The following is a 22,501-nucleotide window of genomic DNA, read 5'->3' on the forward strand; positions in this document are numbered from 1 at the left end:
TTCTTGTTATGAGAAGTCTTTACTCTAGATATAAGAAAAACAGAGTTAATAATCATTATATCTAATTACTACAGTTAGACGCTTCTACCTTTGGGTAAATAAAGTCGTTTTGAAATAACAAATTAGTCATCTGGAGACTGTAGGCAATTTATGAAACAGTTAAAATAATGCCTCAAAAGACGTAATCGTAGCGAGGTGTAAAAATATTGTTCATCAGAGGAGTCCCATGCTCTCACCGTGCATCTATCACCCGCCGCTGACCATCAGGCAGTGATCTCTCTGACCTCCACCATCCATCACCTACACTCACTCATTCGCTCTGGGCCCTGATCACACCTCAGCCGTCATACCTGCTGGCACTAGACGACCACCACGCCTGAAAGAAGAATCGGAGAAATGTTGTAGGTAAATATACAAAAAGGGAATGAAATATCATCTCAATGTTTACTGAGTACATTGCGAAATAGTCGACCTGCACGAGCCATGTATTAATGCTGTAAAGATATCACTGTAAATGTGTTTCGCTGTTTTAAAAAAATCTTCAGACTAAACTGGGAGAGCATCAGATTCTCTGACTACTCTGAGGACTGAAAACTACACCTCACTTATATCTTTGGATGAAATATGTCTGACTCATTACAAAGATGTACCCGGTTCTATTGAGTTCTTCCTCATCTAAACAGAAGAGCTTTATAGTCACCTGAGTGAATTAGTTATCACAAAGACAAGGTTAATAAACGATAACAGGTACTATGACAACAAGGTAATGGCCAACTCCTTATCGTCCTTCAGGTGTAAGGGGCCGAGGCTAGGCTCCCGTAGTCCAATACATTTAAGAGAAGATGACCTGCCTACTTCCCCCGATGGAATGACGTGATCGAAGAACCTCTAGTCACCTCAGAGGAATGGAACTTAAACAAGGTCGTCACTCCGACCGGGACGTGCCATCCACTAGACCACCAAATTCTAAGACTGGTCAGTGTTAACCCCTTCACAACAAGAGGTCCTTCTTAACCTGAATAAAATCGTCTGGGGATAGTAAGTAAGAAATGTAAAAAGAATCGTTGTACTGAAGGAGGGAATGACTGAACAGGGACGCCTTCACGTGGTGGCACCGTTGCAGCCGGGCAGTTCCACTGTCTGGTTTTGCAGACGTCCCTCGACTCCCTCCCTAATCCCCCCGGATGAGGATACCCGTCTGCAAGAGAACAGATAAGGCCTGTAGTCTACCAGGTTAACATTCACATGAGTGTGGGGCTACAAGAGCAAGAAAACAGCAACAACAACAACCCAAAAGTACCTTCCCTAAGCAGCGTAAAATCGTCTGGCAGCAGCTGGAATAAATTAAAAGGGGTGTCCTCATCCTGAAGAAATTAAAGGGTGTGTTCCTAATCTTTTCACAACGAGAGGCCCTTCCTTAGCCGAACAAAGGCGTCGGTGTCAGGAGGAGTAAAAGGTGTCATTGTCTTGATTTTAACCAGTGTCAGGATACTTAGCATGGCAGGTGTTAAGACGGAGAACAAAGAGAGAGAGACAGACAGACAGAGACAGAGACAGACAGACAGACAGAGACAGACAGACAGACGAAAACAGACAGACTGACGGACAGAGAGACAGAGACAAGAACAGAGAAAGACATAGCCTGATAATTCCGATTCCGCAAAGATAGTTTCAGCTCAGATTCATTTACGCAGTGAGATAATTAAGAATAATTGTACCCTGAAACTAAACTGCTCTGTGTGTGTGTGTGTGTTGTGTGTGTGTGTGTGTGTGTGTGTGTGTGTGTGTGTGTGTGTGTGTGTGTGTGTGTGTGTGTGTGTGTGTGTGTGTGTGTGTGTGTGTGTGTGTGTGTGTGTGTGTGTGTGTGTGTGTGTGTGTGTGTGTGTGTGTGTGTGTGTGTGTGTGTGTGTGTGTGTGTTGTGTGTGTGTGTGTTGTGTGTGTGTGTGTGTGTGTGTGTGTGTGTGTGTGTGTGTGTGTGTGTGTGTGTGTGTGTGTGTGTGTGTGTGTGTGTGTGTGTGTGTGTGTAGCCGCTTTCACACAATCCGGTTACTCCCAGTGGCCGTTCATGGCACGGCGCCGTGAACTGCAGTCAACGATGCTTCATATTATGTATGCCTTCACACGGCACGGTCACGACGAATCTGCCGCCACGGAGCCGCATGCAAGTACGGCGACCCACTGGGTGTGTCCGGTAACCACAGGACCGGACAGACCCAGTCGACTGAACTTGTGTCTTCACACTACACGGCAGTCTGACGCGTCTACGCACGACTGCTACCAAGTCCCGCACTTGACCTTGTTGGTACACGTGTGGATGACTGAAATGAAATGACTAATTTTACATCAGTATGACAAATGATGAAACAGACAAAGATCATATAATATATCCCATTTAGCAGAACCCAGTGTTATGGGACACTCTAATTAGGCCTAAAATTGTTACCTCTCCACCTGGAATGCTGAGCTGTAAAAACAGATTGACAATATTACATGGTGCTAGTCACGATGCAGTGCTGTGCAATGGGTGTACAGTCGTATTATAATCTTTTTCTGCAAATGACATACGTGAAACAAGCTGCAAAAGTACGTGATTGTGCGCCAACATAAAATAAGTGAAATACAGCTCCACCCTGAAGACGCAAATGCACAAAAGTGCCCGGGACAATTTCATGTTTCATTTTTCCTTGTGTATGTCTATGAATTACAGGTAACCAGGTGATGCATTTACCTTTAATAATATATTTTCACACACACACACACACACACACACACACACACACTCATCTGAACCACTCAAAGAAGAAAAATGTACAAAGGACCACAAAGGAAAGCAGATTTCAACAAAACTATTGGTCCCTTCGAGTGGGAGAGTTTGGAAAGTCAGCAGGACAATTATCTCTGCACAGACAATCAATCTCGCCCATAAGGAGTGGATGACTGGACAGGTGGGTGGATGGGTAGATGAGAGGGTGGATGGATAGGTTGATGATGATGATGATTTATTTATTTATCTACATATTTACTTAGTATTTACTCTGTTTATTTACTTATCCGCTTATTTATTAATTTACTTCTTGCCTTCAAACTGCGCATCAATCCTTTCCTCTCCACGTGTGGGTATCCTCGGGGCACACTCTGGCACTGTGTGGAATCCTTTTCTTTTTCTTTTTTTCAACCACAAGGTCATTCTTCCTTCCACAAGGCTTTACGGATCCCCCACAAGACCCATCGACATGTCACAAAAACACTCCCGTTAATACCATCACACCAGCCCTGAATAACAGAACCCTGGTTAAAATCTCATTTGACGACAAAGAGAGAGAGAGAGAGAGAGAGAGAGGAACTGTGAGCCGAAATGAGCCGGAATATACAAGACTCATTACTTTTTCTTCCGTTCATCACTTCTTTCTGTTTCTAAACTCCACCTGCGCGTCTTTCCCTTTCCTTCCAGGTGCAGGAATTCTCGGGGATCACCCACGACCCTACCTGGGGAACTCCTTTTATCAGCCGCTGAGTACGGCATCCATCGCAAGGTCACCCGTGTCGCACCCTTAGTAGCTATATCTTTCCTCACCCCGGTACATACAGTATATCCCATCTTCCTTACAGTCTTATATCAGAGTAAAAAGGACGTTCGAGCAGGGTATATCGGTGAGTCTGAGTATACTGTGCGGGGAAAAGAGTATGATGGAAGGTGGTTGGTGGTGATAACTGGAGAAATATTCTGGGGGATTACGCAAGGGATGTGGGCGGGACTTGCTTTGCCCCATGAGGGGAGGGGAGGGGTATCTGCGAGGGGTATTTAAGGGAGCCGAGCCAAGCAGGGACAACACAAGCTCCAAGAGTTTTTTACACACTCACGCAAGCCGCAATCCTCGCCATGAAGACTGTGAGTAGCACAGCCTGGGAAACCTCTCAACCCAGGAGACTTTTCTTAACCCTCCGTCAGGCACAGCTCGCCCTCTCCCGAAGCAGATCCTTTAGTTAGAAAAAGAAATATCCACAAGACGTTCTAGGCTATAAAGAGTTGATCGAGATAGTTTCTGATCCGCTGCTGTACAGTTTCTGATCCTCTGCTGTACAATAAAATCTTTTCCCTTCGCTCAAGCTACCGCCGTTCGTTCGTTCGTTCAGATTCTCTTTACCTATAATGAAGATCCATATATTGCCCTATAGTTACCTACAGGTCGATAAGACATCCAACTATCTTCCTGGCACATGTATTTCAGACAATGTTGTTGATAAATGGCACAATATTTGAGATAACATGCGGATACTTTCAAAATAGAAGCTAAACAGCCACTCGGCGCATGCGCACTGAGCGGAACGGTAACTTTCAGCATAAGTCACTCCGTTCATACGACACCCGGGCCATACATTAGCCCGGTCAGTGGCGTGTGGGCTGTCTTGTGAATAATAAAGGGGAAGACAGTCCTAGCACATACGCCGTGTCTTCTTGCTGTTTTGTGGTGTGTGTGTGAAGCTACCGGCAGATAAGGTTCATTCCTTTAGAGAAGACTCCCCTTTTTCACGCTTCTCCCCGAGAACAAGGAAGGCGGTCTCATTCCTCCTCCCCCCCCCTCTCTCTCTCTCTCTCTTACAATGGTCTGCACCTAAGTAAAATTCAAACATCCTTAACCAGACCTAGCTTATTATTCTGCGGTATACTCTTGTCCCTTAACATTTTCCAAGCAGCAGATCACTCAAAACGAGAATCGTCATTGCAATTTCTTCTCTTCCATGCTCGTCTTTCTCCTAAGCACATAAATAGATTTCTGTGTTTCAGTTCTTTATTTTTATCTTTCCTCCTTTTTGGCTTTCCTCTTCCTCTTAGTCCTTCCACTTCCGATTTCCATACCGGTCTGTTCTTCATCCGTCTTATCTTACTCTAGACAGCCCTTTCCATCATACAGGGTCTTCAGTCTCTCTCTCTCTCTCTCTAGTCTTTCAGAGTCCTTGGGAACATCGCCTCCAAAACTTTCACATTTTCCTCGTTCCTAGTATTATGACCTCTGCCTTACGTATACACATAACTACTTTGTCTTCAAATACATCCTTCTTCACCAGAACAAAAGCTTATCTCTCCTTCAACACTCAAGTAATTGACAAGTTTCCGGTTTTTTTTTTTTAAGATACTTGTATAGGTAAAAAAATACGCAGTAAATAACTGTCAATCATTTCCCCTCCGAAATTGTGCAGGTACGTGAAAAAATAATAGTAAAGGAGCTGAAAAAATCATGTGACTGAAACGGCCTCTGATTGGTCGTGATGTCACTACTCACACTGAGGAGGCATAGTCCCTTATGTTTACGTTTAGCCTTCAAACACTGTCCTGTTTTCTTGACCTCCAGGAATGCCCAGTAACATGAGGAATAATTGCTAGTGTTTCTTTCCAATGAGTAAGTGCACAGATAAAAGCACACCGGGAAAATAATTCATCTGTGTACCAGCCAAAAACAATAAACGAAAGCAGTGGTAGCTGGCTGCTCGTCGGAAGTTCCCAGTGCTGGAATGCAGTCTTTACTGTTGTGAAAATATTATTTTTTTCACCAGATAAGTTCATATCTGAACTTCGGTAAAAAAATAAATAAATAAATAAAAAAAAAAAAAAAAAAAACTGTGCTTAATTTAGCTATTAGCAGAAAATCAGGATTCAGAGCGAAAATGTGCTACGGTTAGCGATTATTGCTACTTTAGATCGCCAACACGCCTTGACAGACTTCTGTTATGCACAAATACTGATTTAAAGTGCAAATAAATCCATTTGTATGTTAAATTAATATTTATACAAAGTAGAAGTCTGACGAGTCAAACTATTGAGCTAAAGGAGAAACACTTCCTCTAATTTTAGCGCCTTTTCGCGGTGAGTCCGGATTTTTTTTTAAACGTTAAATTAAACGCAAAAATTTGACCTGATTTCAGATAATTAGGTGTCTATCAACCTATATGGTGATAAAGTCTATAAGACTTACCAATTAAGAGTCCCGATTCGGTAAATGACCGCCGATTCGGTGTTTCGTCGTTCCCTCCTGAAGGTACTGTACTTTACGATCAAGTTCAGAGGCACTCACTGAGACTGTTCTTTCAGAAAACTAATAATGAAGAGGTCAAATATTAAACATAATACCAATATAAACTCATACGACTGATACTGTTCGCTATACGTTAAACATTTTCCACCTCATGAGGTATAAGCACCACTCAGGAATGGTGTAGCTGTAAGCTACTTCTAGTCGATTTCACCACTATTTTCTTACCTGACAAGTACCACCCATTTACACCATGAAAAGTATTCCTTCACAACATACCTGAAGCGGGTAGTTTGGATCTACCGTGGCCATGTCGGTAAATACCTTGACAACTACTATCGCTGTTACTGGTAAATTATTGTGAGATGGACTGGAGCGTCGACTGCAGGGAAGGGCGGCGGCCAGGCCCTTCCCGACTGCAGTATGAATACTGACGTCATCAGCAACAAGGCGGCTGCTTCCTTTCAGCCGCAAAGAAAGTTATCACGTCTTGATCAGTGCAAATGATAAATTAAATTTAAAAATACATACCTATCCCGTAAGCTTCTAAGAGCATGGCAGAGTGCATCTGCCATGTTTACCTAGAACCGGCAACAAGTCTATTTCGTCCCTTCTTCCGCTTCATGCCTTTCTTCAGGTTCCCTGTCCTGCTGTGGAACCAGAAGCGAACCAAAAAAATAATACAGATCTGCCACTTCCTCCCAAACATCCCCATTTCAGTATACTAATACATCGTTAGGCTCTGCCACCACATCCTGCATCCCATTGCTTTAGTTTCGTACACATTAACTCTTAATGTCCTCCCCTAACAAAACTTACAACAAATGCTAATGTTAGTTTCTAAGTCTGCGACCAATGTTGTACTATATACATATATATATATAGATAGATAGATGGATATAGATATAGATAGATAGATAGATAGATAGATAGTTTACTTACATATAAAAAGACATATCCATGTCCAACATTGCATAAACCAAACATTTCAAAGGATATCAAAATCGTATGTAATATTCTTTCTGAGAAATGTAAAGCTAAAAAGAAAACGAATATTTTATTTCTTCTTCCATAGTGTGTGTGTGTGTGTGTGTGTGTGTGTGTGTGTGTGTGTGTGTGTGTGTGTGCACGAATCAACATCATTATGAAAGTGTATGAGTCTCTCCTTTATGCAGTCGATAGGCATTAACGTAAACCTATTTCTTCCTCAGCTGTCTCTGGTTCTGCTGGTGGTGGTGGTTCTGGCCGCTATGGTGGCGGTACAGGCCTTACCCTACCCTGACCCAGACGCCCTTCCTGACCCAGAACCGCACTGGGGCTACGGACGCCGCTTTGGTGGTTTTGGAGGCTTTGGCGGCTTTGGAGGCTTTGGAGGCTATCGCAGATTTGGTGGCTTTGGTGGCTTTGGTCACCATCACCATGGCTTCTACGGGTAAAGACAAGACCAGCAGACAATGGGAGGGGCTGCTAAAATTATAATTCTGCATGTGACCATCAAAAGACTCTCAAAAAAAAAAAAAAAATCTTCAAAACCTGTAGCAAAGAAACGACAACAATTTCAAAACAAGATCACGACAAAAATTACGACTGGTAAAGACAAGGGTGGCAGAAAGTGAGAGGGGCTACGGAAATCAACATCCTGCCACAAAAACAAGCCCCTTAAATAATCTGAACACCTGTAGAAAAGAAGTTAACAAAACGAACACCTGGGAACACGATTGCTACCTGTCCTATTTACGCTCCTCCTCCTCCTCCTTCCTGCAAATCAGAATTCTGTGTCACTGTCATTACTGTGTGTCTTGTTAATGTTTTTTTTTTTTCACCTTTTTAGTCTGTCTGGCATTTAGCTTCGAATGAAATTAAATGCTTTCATCGTTTAGTATGTATCTTATTACAATCCATTTCCTAATTTCTGAATCATCATCATCATCGTCATCAAAGTCCTAGATCCAAATGTTAGAAAAGGAAAACAACCACGCGAAAATTAACAGTATAAAAGGCCAGTGAAATGGGCCACACATCTACAATAATTTACCCATCATTCAAATCTTCAAAGTTCTCGTCTCCACGTCACACACACACACACACACACACACACACACACACACACACACACACACACACACACACCACCTCAAAAAGAACAAAAGAGGGACATAAAAAACAAGGCAAATGGAGGGAAAAGGTAACAGAACCCCTAGTATTTTTTTAACTGGCCATAATAATGGTAACTAGTCTAGGAGTATAGGGGAAGGACACCAAAGAACAGGTAAGTTAACCTCTTCAGTACGATGTCGTCTTAACATAGCTTATTCTTGTCACCAAAAGACTTCACTCTGGATAAGAAAGCCATTGAGTTAATTATGACTATATCCAATCACTCCACTTTGCCAAATCTACCTTAAGGAATATGAAATCATTTTGAAATAGCAAACTATTGCCGTTTAGAGATGGCACGGAATCTATGGAGGAGTGAAAACATGTCCCAAAAGACGTCATCGTAGCGATGTGCAAAAATAATGTTCATCAGAGGAGTCCCATGCTCTCCCCGTGCATCTCTCACCCACTTCTGACCGTAAGGCAGTGAACTCCCTGACCTCCACCATCTATCACCTTCACTCATTCATTCGCACTGGGCCCTTCTCACACCTCAGCAGTCATACCTGCTGGCCCAAGACGACTCACACGCTTGAAGGTGGAGTCAAAGAAGTACTGTGGGTAACTGTGAATACAGAAAGAGAATTAAATATCATCTTAATATTTGCTGAGTACATAGCGAAAAAGTCGACCTGCACGAGCCATGTATTAATGTTTTATTAAAGATATCACTGTAGTTGTGTTTCGCTGATTTAAAAAATCTTTAGACAAAACTGGGAGAGTATCTGATTTTCTGACTGCTCTTGGGACTGAAAACTATGGCTCATTTATATTTTTGGATGAAATATGTTTGCCTCATTAAAACGATGAATCCGGTTCTACTGAATTCTTCCTCAGCTAAATAGTATAGCCTTATGGTTACCTGAGAAAAGTAAAGCAGTTATCAGAGACATGGTTAATATCTGATGACAGGTATAATGACAACATGAAAATAACCAGTTCCTTATTATCGTCCTTCTGGTGTGAGGGGCCAACCTAGGCTACCAAGAACCGGTATATTTAAGGGTAGATTACCAGCCTACTTTCCCCAATGGCATGACGTGATCGAAAAACCTCCAGTCACTTCTTGGAGATGGAACCTAAGCAAGGCCGTCACTCCGACAGGAGAGTGCCAGCCACCAGACCAGCAGGTTCTAAGACTGGTCATTGTAACCCCTTCACAACAAGAGGTCCTTCCTAAGCTGAATAAAACTGTCTGGCGATAGCAAGTAAGAAATGTAAACGGTGTCGTTGTACTGAAGGAGTGAATGGACAGTGTATCTAACCCTTTCACAGGTGATGAAGAAGGTCACCTTCACGTGGTGGCACTGATGCAGCCGGGCAGATCCACTGTCTTGTTTTGCGGACGTCTCTCAACTCCCTCCCTAATCCCCCAAAATGAGGATGGTCGATTGCTGGAGAACAAACCAGGCCTGTAGTCTACCAGGTTAACATTCAGATAAGTCTGGGGTCACATTAACAACCGACAACATTAACAACAACAACAACAACAACAACAACCCCTTCATATCAAGAAGGCCTTCCCTAAGCAGAGTAAAATCGTCTGGCAACAGCTGGAATAATATAAAAGGGGTGTCATCGTACTGATGAAGTTAAAATGAGGTGTTCCTGATCCTTCCACAACGAGAGGCACTTCCTTAGCCGAATAAAATCGTATGGTGTCAGCAGGACTAAAAGGTATCATTGTCTTGATTTTCACCAGTGCCAGAATACTTAGCATGGCAGGCGTTAAGACGGAGAACAAAGAGAGATTGAGAGAGAGAGAGAGAGAGAGAGAGAGAGAGAGAGAGAGACAGCCAGACAGACAGACAGACAGACAGACGGACAGACGGACAGACAGACAGACAGACTGACTGACTGACTGACTGACAGACAGACAGACAGACAGACGGACAAACAGACAGACAGAGACAGGGACAGAGAGAAAAAGACATACACTGATAATTATTATTACGCGAAGATAATTATTCCAGCTCAGTTTCGTCTAACGCGGTGAGACAGTTACGAATACTTGTACCCTGGAATTAAACTCTCTCTCTCTCTCTCTCTCTCTCTCTCTCTCTCTCTCTCTCTCTCTCTCTCTCTCTCTCTCTCTCTCTAATCATATATACACATATACAAAGATACAAAGACACACACACACACATGTGTGTGTGTGATATATATATATATATATATATATATATATATATATATATATATATATATATATATATATATATATATATGTGTGTGTGTGTGTGTGTGTGTGTGTGTGTGTGTGTGTGTGTGTGTGTGTGTGTGTGTGTGTATGTGTATGTGTTTGTGTGTGTGTGTAGCCGCTATCACACAATCCGGTTACTCCCAGTGGCCGTTCATGGCACGGCGCCGTGAACTGCAGTCAACTGATGCTTCATATTATGTATGCCTTCACACGGCACGGTCACGACGAATCTGCCGCCACGGAGCCGCATGCAAGTACGGCCGACCCACTGGGTGTGTCCGGTAACCACAGGACCGGACAGACCCAGTCGACTGAACTTGTTCATGTCTTCACATTACACGGCAGTCTGACGCGTCCACGCACGACTGCTACTCTTTCCCGCACCTGACTTTGTTGGTACACGTGTGGATGACTGAAATTAAATGACTTACTTTACATCAGTATGACAAGTTTTGAAGCAAGCATAGATCATCTACTACCATGAGCAGAAGCAGTAGGACTAAAATTGTCATCTCTAAGTCTAGAATGCTGGGCTGTAACAACAGATTGACTCTATAATATGGTGCTAATCACGAAGAAGTACTGTGGAATGGATGTACTGCCACTGACCTGCGTGAAATAAGCTGCAAAAGTATGTGACTGTGGGCCAACATAAAACAAATGAACTAGAACACCAGACTGAAGACGCGTTTGCAAAAAAGCGTCCTGGCTATTTTCGTGTTTCATTCTTCCTTGTGCATGTCTTTAAATTACAGGTAACCAGGTGATGCATTTACCTTTAATTATTTATTTTCAAACACACACACACACACACACACACACACACACACACACACACACACACACACACACACACACACACACACACACACACACACACACGAAGCTCTCAAAGAAGAAAAAGACACAAAGGAATACAAGGGAAAGCAGACATCAACACAACTATTGGTCAGTTCAAATGGAAGGGTTCAGAAAGCCAGCAGGCAATTGTCACTGCACAAACAATCAATCTCGCCCAAAAGGGGTGAATGAATGGACAGGTGGGTGGATGGGTAGGTGACTGGACGGATGGATAGGTTGGTGATGATGATGATTTATTGATTTATTTGCCTAATTACTTTATTACTTACTCAATTTATTTATTTGTTTATTTGTTTACTTCTTGTCCTCAAACTACGCATCATTCCTTTCCTCTCCACATGCGGGCACCCTCGGGACACACCCTTGCACTATGTGGAATTTTTTTTTTTCTTCTATCACAACGTCACTCTTTCTTGCTTGTCCTTCCTCAACATGTTACTTGTGTCAACCAGATACTGTGAACAGACCTTTTTATTAAGCAAGAGGAACGCTAAAAGGACGATATACCGGTGAGTCTGAGTATATTGTTGGTAGATGCCAGTGATATGATGAAGGACGATGTAAAATGAAGGAACGTTATGGTGGATATGTGAGACTGAATGAAATGGAAGAGGAATAAAGATGCACGATGAAAAATGAAGGAATGTTATGGAGGATATAAAAGGCCGAATGAGATAAGTGAGTTATTTGGAAGTTCACTGTGGCCATAAAGGCTTACCAGGCTGAGTAGGAAAAACATAAGCGGCTAGAGGTTCCTAGCACCTCTTCTTTAATGATTTATATCTGGATGTACCTAGTAAATATCTATTTGTACGTTATTCAAGCAGTGTGACGAAATTTAGAAGGATTTATATAACACATAAAAGGGCATATACGTGTAATACGCAACATAAATTGCTTATGAAAAGGTGTTAGGGAGCTTAATTAGCCTGTGAGTAGCACCGTCTGGAAACACAAGAACCGAGGCGTGAGACTGTCGAACATAGTTTACGATCGATTCCTTGTCGCAACCCAGATTTGTTTATTGCAGAAAGACCCGGGACAAGAGACTGCACTGTTCCTTCATGTCTACTGTCCACCCTACAGATGGGGAAAAAATGATTAGTAGAGGATAATCTTCGCAGGTTATCATATTCATCACCATCCATCCATCCATCCATCATCCAATCCTACATTTCCCCATGAGGAGCGTAGGAGCCCGGGGCTAGGCAGTTGGTCCCGACATTTAAGATTTATTATTATTATTTTTTTCTCTTTGAGAAGAAGGAAAGGAGAGAGAAAAATCGTCCTGCCTGTGTACAGTTCTTCCTACAAGATATAAGTGTAAGTTACGATAGACAAACGATCGTAAATATATTTCAGAATCCCACACCACGATGTTAACGGCTGTATTAGACTTTGTTCTGCGACTTTTACATTCGAGCGTTTGATCTCAAAATCAAGTTCCGGTGGATATGGGGTATGACGGGGTGGGTGTCAGGTAAGGTGGGATGCGTGAAGGTGTGGAGTGAGGTGAGGGTGAGTGTGAGGTAAGGTAGAGAGCGTGAGGGTCTTGAATTTGGTGGGTTTGTTGTGGGGTATAATGATGTGGGTGAGGGTGATGAGTGTGGTGGCGGGGGTGTGGAGTACAACGGAAGGAAATTCCTTCACTTCATTAGGTCTTCCCTGAGCAGAACAAACTCGTCTGTCAGACTCATGAATAAACAGAAAAGACCACAGCACATCGAAGGGTTAATGACGACTGGATCCCACTACAAGACTGGTCTCCTTTAACCGTATGATGACGTCATGTATATATAGGTCTGGTGATGAAGAGGAACGCCTTCACGCCGTGGCACGAAGAAGCCGGGAAACTCCACTGGCCTGCTGTACATAATCCTTCAATTTCCTCCCTGTTCCCCAAAAGGAAAATTGTAGACTCCGGATCAAAAGTACCTTTGGCCTGCAGTCCACCGGGTTACAAGTAATGCTGATACACTTTCGTCTTGTTACCATCAGACGATTAATTTGGCTCAGGAGAGAATTATGGAACAAAGACACGGAAAAAACTGCACGACGGAATTCAGACGAAGGAACAAACAAGGGTGGGAACAAAGTTCTTTGAAACGAACTGACATATTCTCATGATTTATTTTTGCTACATCCAAGTGATTTCATTCATACTGATGTGGCAACCTTTCGTAGTGAAGGGGTCACTGAGAGCTATATCAAACCCCCCATAGTTAGAAACATGTCTCCTCTATGAAGAATAAAATCGACTGGAGGTGATAAGAAGAAGTAAACAATGAGTCATGGGACTGAAGAAATAAAGCACTTCACTCCAACCACGTACAATATCACTGCTACTACGAAACGATTTTTCTGAGCTTTGGAGAGGCTTTCTCGAGCTGAAGGAGTTAAATATAACCCTCCTTCATCCCTGCACTATCACAGATCTGTCCTAAGTTGAATAAAATCGTCCGGCGCTAGCAATAATAATAAAATAAAAAAATACGGACGCATTCTCTCCTACGGGTATGAACCGCGAGATCGATCTGCATATGAGCTCTCTTCACTCCCAGGCGCCTCTTAAGTGGGAAAGGTGATGTGGCAGACTGGATAGAGGCGTGGGCCCGACGCGAAGCCGGTTGGATCTCAGGTTAAGCCAGGGTACGTTTTCATGATCTTCCACAAGGCTTTACAGATCCTAAACAAGACCCACCTTCATGTCACAAAAACACCCCCGTTAGTACCATCACACCAGCCCTGAAGAAATGAACCCTAGTCAAAATCTCACATGACAAAATGAGAGAGAGAGAGAGAGAGAGAGAGAGAGAATAAGCTGGAATATACATAACACTTATAATTTCTTTCGCTTCCTCCTTCTTTTCCTAAACTCGACCTGCGCGTCTTTCCCATTCTTTCCAAGCGCAGGCATTCTCCGGGAACACCCACGACCCTAACTGGGGAACTATTCTCGACCCTTGAGTACGGCAGCTGTTGTAAGGTCACCCGTGTTGCACCCTAAGTATATTTTTCCTCACCCCGACACATATATCCCATCTTCCCTATACCATATACTCTTTATGTCTGAGTAACGGGGACATTGGAGCAGGGTATATCGGTGAGACTACGTATAATGTGAGGGGAAAGGAGTTAGATGGATGGTGAGAGGTGGTGCTGGAGAAATACTGTGGTGGTTATGCAAGGGCAGTGGGCGGGACTTGTGTCGGAAGGGGGGGGGGGCAGGGTCTTCTAGGGGTATATAAGGGAGCAGAGCCGAGCAGGGACAACACAGGCACCAAGCGTTTCTTGCACGCTCACTCAGCCCTTAGTACTCGCCATGACGACTGTGAGTAGCACCGCCTGGGAAACGTCTCAACCCAGGAGACTCTATCTTTTCTTAACCCTCCGTCAGGCACAGGTCACCCTCTCCCTAGACTACTCCTTTAGTGATAATAAAATAAAATATATATATCCACAAGACGTTCTATGCTGCAAAGAGTTGACTGAAATAGTTTCAGCTCCCGTATTGTAAGATAAAGTCTTCTCTTTGCTCCAGCTGCCACCAGATGATTTTGAATACTTTTGGAGAGATTCCCCTTTTTCAAGCTTCTCCTCGAAAACAAAGAGAGAGGTCTCATTCCCCCACATTCACCTCTCTCTCTCTCTCTCTCTCTCTCTCTCTCTCTCTCTCTCTCTCTCTCTCTCTCTCTCGTTACCTCCGCCAAGGTTATGTTTTACCCCTCGTTGGTTTGTTGGTTTGTTTATCTGTCTGTCTGTTAGCAGGATTACTCAAAAAGTTATGAACGGATTTTGATGAAATTTTGTGGAAGGGTGGGCCATGGACCAAGGAATAAATTATTAAATTGGGGGCCGGATCCGGATCCGGATCCTATATCCACAGATCCCTTAACAGGATTACTCAAAAAGTTATGAACAAATTTTGATGAAATTTTGTGGAAGGGTGGGCCATGGACCAAGGAAGAAATTATTAATTTTGGGGGCAGATCCGGATCCGGAGTATCCCTCACAATATCTCCAAAAGTTCTCAATGAATTTCAATGAAATTTTGTGGAAAGGTGGGCCATGACCCAAGAAAGAATAGATTAAATTTGGGGGTGGATCCGGGATACCCACGGATCTGGATCATTTTTTAATGGCAATGGCATTGACGGAGATATGTTCACTCTGAGCGCTTTGTAATTTATAATTATCTGCACCAAGATATGAATCAAACATCCCGAACCAGACAGTTTATTATTCTCTGGTTTACCCCGATCTCCTCACCAGTTCCAGGTAACATATCACTGACAATGAAAATCTCCCTTCACTTCAGTTCTCCTCTTCCATGCACGCCTTTCGCATAGTTAGATTTCTGTGATTCAGATCTTTTTTACCCTCCACCTGACAGTGTCAGAGGAGGGTATTGTTTTCACTGGGACTAGGATCAATAGGTGGCATAGATATTTCGTTTCCAGGCCAGAAATCAGGTAGTACTCACTATAGAGACATGAAATATTAAATAGTTCTGTACCTTACAGTGAACTGGTGCCTTTTGATAGGTAGAATGCTATGTCTTAAGTAGTTTTCTTTTTAATGAAAAAGTAAAAGAAAAAGAATAATTTTCTCAGAGATTTCAATGCGACGCGGCAAGGAATCTGTAGAGCCCAATGTATTAGAAGTTTGCAACTATTATACCCAGGAGGCAAAAATTGTACATGACAAATGATTATACGAACATCTAATTATGTATGACGTTTCATGACTATGCCTATTGCTGGTACGTAATCAAAAGAAATGGCTGCCTAAATAAAAAAATAAAAAAAGTAGGAGTTATAATATCAAATGTGCTCATAACTTATCTATTACCACAGACAAACGACTGAAATTTTTAAGTTTTAATGTCTCCGTGTTATACAGAGGGGGAGGGGAGGGGTCAAGGGCCGTTATGCGCTTGGTTAAGTGTGCAGGGATGTGGGGGATATACGCTTGGTCGGGTACGAAGTTGCAACAGAGTAGCGTTGCCTATGTCTATATTATCTTTCTTCCACCTTGGATTTCCCGTTCTTCTTAGTCTTTCCACTACAGATGTGCATATGTTCTTCATCGGTCTCTCATCGTGCCCTATGCAGTCTTTTCCATCATACTGCGTCTCTCTCTCTCTCTCTCTCTCTCTCTCTCTCTCTCTCTCTCTCTCTAGCCTTTCATAGTCTTTGGGAGCATCGCTTCCAAAACTTTCACACTTTTCTCGTTCCTAGTATTATGGACCTCCGCCTCATATATACACAATGCCACTTTGTCTACATACACACCCATCTTCAACAGAGCAGACGCTAATTTCTCCTTCAGCACTCTCCTCGAAACCAAAGTAATTTCGAAGGAAGCCAAAATCGTACGTAATATTCATTTTGAGAAATGTACAGTTAAAGCAAAAGCAAAATATTATTTCTCTTACATGGAGTGTGTGTGTGGGAAGGAGGGGTGTCAGTCAACATCATTATGACAGTGTATGTATCCCTCCCTCGTGCAGTCGATAGGCATTCACCTAAACCTATTTCTTCCTCAGCTGTCTCTGGTTCTGCTGGTGGTGGTGGTTCTGGCCGCTATGGTGGCGGTGCAGGCCCTCCCTGACCCCCTGGCCGACCCCTACCCTGACCCAGACGCCCTTCCTGACCCAGAACCGCACTGGGGGTACGGACGCCGCTTTGGTTTTGGACGCTTTGGTGGCTATCGCGGATTTGGTGGGTTTGGTGGTTTTGGTCACCATCACCATGGTTTCTACGGATAAAGACAAGACCAGCAGACAATGGGAGTGGCTGCTAAAATCATCGTTCTACCTGTGACTATCAAAAGCCTCTCAAAAAAAAAAAAAAAAATCTTCAACACCTGTAACAAAGAAACTACAGCAACTTCAAGACAAAAACAAGACAGTAATTACCACCGGAAAAGACAAGATTTGTAGAAAGTCAGAAGGGCTACGGAAATCAACATCCCACCACAACAAGCCCTTTAAAAAATCTGAACACCTGAACAAAGAGGATAACAGAAGAAGACAACCGAGGAAAACGATCACAAACTCTCCTGTTTACCCTCCTTCTCCTTCCTGCAAATTAGAGTTATGTGTCACTGTCATTACTGTGTGTCTCGCTAACAATTTTTTCACCCTCTTAATCCGTCTGGCATTTACCTGGAATGATATTAAACGCTTTCATCGTTTATAATGCGTCTTATTTACATCCATTTCCTAATTTCTGAGTCACCATCATCATCATCATCACAATCCTAGATTCATATATTAGAATAAGAAACAACACACGAAATTTAGAATTATAAAAGGCCAGTGAAAAAGGCCACACACCTGTTTACACATCATTCATATCTTCAAAGCTTTCGACTCCAGATCACACACACACACACACACACACACACACACACACACACACACACACACACACACACACACACACACACACACACACACGCACGCACGCACGCACACACACGAACAGCATCTCAAAGAGAGAGAGAGAAAAAGAGGGGTATCCAAAAAAGGGCAAATGGAGATAAAAGTTAACAGAACCCCCGGCATTTTCAAACTGGTCATAATTGTGGTAACTATTCAAGGGGTCTAAGGTAAGGACACCAAAGAACAGGTAAGTTAATCCCTTCAGGAAGATGACGTCTTAATGTAGTTTATTCTTGTCACCAAAAGACTTTACTCTGGATAGGAGGGCCACTGAGTTAATCTGTCTCTAATCACTTCAGTTTGACAAATCTTCCTGAGGGGAAAATGAAATCGTTTTGAAATAGCAAACAACAGACGTCTGGAGATAGTACGGAATCTATGGAAGAGTGAAAAAAAAAAAATGCCCCAGAAGACGAAATAGTACCTAGGTGTAAAAATAATGTTCAACAGAGGAGCCCCATGCTCTCCCGCGCATCTCTCACCCACAGCTGACCATGAGACACTGAACCCCCAGACCTCCACCATCCATCATTTCCTATCACCCCAAGTTGACACAAGGCTGGTGTTGGCAGGACTGAAGGAAGGCTATCATTATCGTCCGCCCTTTGGCTAGGCGGAGCGATAATGTTTTTGTCTGCCTCTGTGTGTGTGTGTGTGTGTGTGTGTGTGTGTGTGTGTGTGTGTGTGTGTGTGTGTGTGTGTGTGTGTGTGTGTGTGTGTGTGCGTGCGTGGGTGTGCGTGCGTGCGTGCGTGTGTGTGTGTGTGTGTGTGTGTGTGTGTGTGTGTGTGTGTGTGTGTGTGTGTGTGTGTGTGTGTGTGTGTGTGTGTGTGTGTGTGTGTGTGTGTGTGTGTGTGTGTGTGTAGCCGCTTTCACACAATCTGGTTACTCTCCGTGGCCGTTCATAGCACGGCGCCGTGAACTGCAGTCAACTGATGCTTCTTCTTATGTATCCCTTCACACGGCACGGTCATGACGAATCTGCCGTCACGGCGTCGGATGCAAGTACGGCGACCCACTGGGTGTGTCCGGTAACCACAGCACCGGACAGACCCAGTCGACTGAACTTTTATGTCTTCACACTAGAGGCAGTCTGCAGCGTCTACGAACGACTCCTACTCAGTCCCACACTTGACCTTGTTGGTACACACGTGAAAAACTGAAATGAAATGACACGTGATGAAACAGACATAGATCATCTAAAATCTCCCGTTGAGCAGAGGGGGCGCGGTGGCTCAGAGGTAGAACGCCCGACTCGTAATCGCGAGGTTGCGAGTTCGAGCCTCTGACGGGTCACCGTTGCCGGGAGTGGTAGCGCGCTCCTGTAACCTAGCGGGGCTATATGGCCATAGTTGCCTAGCTCGGGGATGATTAAATCCCTTTAAATCCCGTTGAGCAGAAGCCAGTGTTAAAAGATACTAAAACTTGGCCTAAACTTGCGATCTCTCCGCCTACAATACTGAGCTGTAAGAACAGATTGGCATTAGAATATAAAGCTAGTCACGAGGAAATGCTGTGGAATGGATGTACTGCCGTAACATAATATTTTTCTGCCACTGAGCTACGTGAAATAAGCTGCAAAAGGACATGACTGCGGGACAATAAAATAAATGAAATATATCACCAAGGAGAAGACTTGAATGTACAAAAGTGCCCGGGACATTTCGTAACTCATTCTTCCTGGTGTATGTGAATGTATATCTGTGTTACAGATAACAAGGTGATGTATTTGCCTTTATTTATTTACACACACACACACACACACACACACACACACACACACACACACACACACACACACACACACACACACACGCACGCACGCACGCACACACACCTGAACCGCTCAAAGAAGTAAAAGGTACAAAGGAACAAAGGAAGGCAGAAAATAACACAATTAATTGTCCCTTGGAGTTGGAGGGAGGGTTCAAAAAGTCAGCAAGTAAATTTTTATCCCTGCACAAACAATTTATCTCGCGCAGAAGGGATGGATGAATGGATAGGTGGGTGGATGGGTAGATGACTGGGTTGATATATAGGTAGGTGATGATGATTTACTTATTTATTTATCTATTTATTTATTCATATATCCATTTATTTATTTACTTTTTGCATCAAAGACTCAGTTCTTACACCTATCAACCCGACAAAATCTTCCACAGGAGTACCCACTAATGTTTAATAATATTCAGCTTAATCCTGCATCATCCTTGAACATGCATGGGGTTTCATTCACTCAGGACTTATCTTGGAAAGATCATATTACATCTCTTGTAAAATCTGCTTCCAAGAGATTAGGTGTGCTAAGCGGACTCCGTTCTTTTTTTACCCCTGCACAGTTGACTTTATACACGAGTTTTATCAGCCCGTGTGTAGAGTACAACTCTCATGTGTGGGGAGGCTCTCCACATACAGCTCTTCTCAATAGGGTGGAGTCAAAGGCTTTTCATCTCATTAACTCTCCTCCTCTTACTCTGTCTCTTCGCTGCACTGTTGCATCTTTATCTCTTTTTTATCGCTATTTCAATGGTCACTGCTCCTCTGAACTGTCTGTTTGCATCCCTCCACCCCTACAACGGGCACGTAGCACCCGTCTAGCACCAAACTCTCATCCTTCTTCTGTCCAGTTCTCTAAAGCAAGAGTTAACCGTTACTCCCAGTCCTTCATTTATACAGCAGGCCAACTCTGGAACTGTCTCCCTTTGTCTGTATTTCCTGCTAGCTATGACCTCCAGTCTTTCAATTGCAGTGTGTCCAGGCATCTCGAAATGATCGGATCTTGAATTTCGCTCTCTCTTGTATTTTGTTTTTTTCTTGGAAGGAATAGTTTGCGGGCTCATGGCCTTTAGTTCCTTCTTCCTAGCATTAAAAAAAAAAAAAAAAAACTACGCATCATTCCTTTCCTCTCCACGTGCGGTCATCCTCGGGGCACACCCTGGCACTATGTGGAACCTTTTTTTTCTTTTTTTCAATCACAAGGTCACTCTAGCATGTCTTTCCTCGACGTGTTACATATGTCAACCAGATACTGTGAACAGACCTTTTTATTATGCAGTGGGGACGCTGAACGGACGATATACCGTTGAGATTGAGTATACTGAAGGTAGATGCCATGGATGTGATGAAGGACGAAGTAAAATGAAGGAACGTTATGGAGGATATGTGAGACTGAATGAGATGGAAGAGGAATAAAGATGCACGATGAAAAATGAAGGAATGTTATGACGGATATGTACGGCTGAATGAGATTAGTGTGTTATTTAGAAGTTCACTGTAGCTATAAATGCTTGCCAGGATGAGTAGGAAAAACACTAGCACCTCTTCCTTAGCGTTTTATTTCTGGATATACCTGGTGAATATCCTTTTGTACCTTATTTAGGCAGAGTATGACGATATATAGAAGGATTTACGTAACACATAGCCTAACTGGATAGACAAGTGTAATAAGCAAGATAGATCCCTTAGGAAAAGGTGTTAGGGAGCTTCTTTAACCGACGAGAGTACGGGCCTGTGAGTAGCACCGTCTGAGAACACATGAACTGAGGCGTGAGATTGTCGAGCATAATTTACGATCGATTTCCTGTCGTAACCTACATTTGTTTACTGCAGAAGAATAAGGACAAGAGACTGCACTGTTTCCCCATGTCTACTGTCCCCCGTACAGAAGAAAATAAATGGTTAGTAGAGTAAAATTTTCCCAGTTTTCTTTTCTTTTTTTTCTTTTTTTCCATAGAAGAGGGAAAAGAGAGTGAAAAATCGTCCTGTGTGTGTAAAGTTCTTTCTGCAAAAAACACGTCTAAGTTACGGTAGAGAAACGATCGTAAATATGTCTGGGAATCCCACCACACGACCCTGATGGCTGTATTTGACTTTGTTCTGCGACCTTTACATTCGTGTGTTTAATCTTTAATTCAAGTTCCGGTGGATGTGGGGTATGGAGGGTGGGTGCCGATGTGTGATTATCGAAGCATTCGTGGGTGTGAGTATGGTGGGGTGGAGTGAGTGTGTGTGTGGGGTATAATGGGGTCGGTGTGGGGTATAATCGTGTGAGTGTGGGGTTTGGTGAGGTGGGTGAAGACGAGTATGGTGAGTAGGTATGAGTGTGGGGTATGGTGGTGTGGGTGTGGAGTATGGTGACGTGGGAGAAGGTGTTGACTGCGGTGGGGTGGGTGGAGGTGTGGGGTATGGTGGCATATGTGGGGGTAGGGTGGGGTAGTTGAGGGTGTCGAGTACGGTGGGGTAGATGTGGGTGTGGGGTATGGCGGAGTGGTTGTGAGTGTGAGGTATGGTGGGGTGGGTGTGAGGTCTATGTGGGATAGTTAAGGTTGTTGAGTATGGTGGGGGGGATGGATATTGAATATGGTGGGGTGGGGGGTGGGGTATGACGGGGTGGGTGTCAGGTAAGGCGGGGGCGTGAGGGTGTGGGGTAAGGTGAGGGTGAGTGTGAGGTAAGGTAGAGAGTGTGAGGGTCTTGAATTTGGTGGGTTTGTTGTGGGGTATGGTGATGTGGGTGAGGGTGATGAGTGTGGTGGCTGGGGTGTGGAGTACAACGAAAGGAAATTCCTTCACTTCATTAGGTCTTCCCTGAGCAGAACAAATTTGTCTGTCAGACTCATGAATAAACAGAAAAGATCACAGCACATCGAAGGGTTAATGACGACTGGATTCCACTACAAGACTGGTCTCCTTTAACCGTATGATGACATCATGTATATATAGGTCTGGTGATGAAGAGAACGCCTTCACGCCGTGGCACGAAGAAGCCGGAAAACTCCACTGGCCTGCTGTACATAATCCTTCAATT

General features: G+C 43.5%; 2 long non-coding RNA genes across 2 annotated transcripts; both read left to right on the forward strand.

Annotated features, from left to right (window-relative positions):
• Positions 1-3,831: 3,831 nt before the first annotated feature.
• LOC145414830 (uncharacterized) lies at positions 3,832-7,853 on the forward strand. Its single transcript, XR_013899973.1, has 2 exons — positions 3,832-3,890; positions 7,242-7,853. It is a non-coding gene; the product is annotated as an uncharacterized LOC145414830 (long non-coding RNA).
• Positions 7,854-14,540: 6,687 nt separating this feature from the next.
• On the forward strand, positions 14,541-17,422 carry LOC145414831 (uncharacterized). Its single transcript, XR_013899974.1, has 2 exons — positions 14,541-14,582; positions 16,800-17,422. It is a non-coding gene; the product is annotated as an uncharacterized LOC145414831 (long non-coding RNA).
• The last annotated feature ends 5,079 nt before the right edge of the window (positions 17,423-22,501 follow it).

Source organism: Coenobita brevimanus, chromosome 101 (assembly GCF_032717465.1).
Source record: "Coenobita brevimanus isolate Jiangsu-jjx chromosome 101, ASM3271746v2, whole genome shotgun sequence".
NCBI lineage: Eukaryota > Metazoa > Arthropoda > Malacostraca > Decapoda > Coenobitidae > Coenobita > Coenobita brevimanus.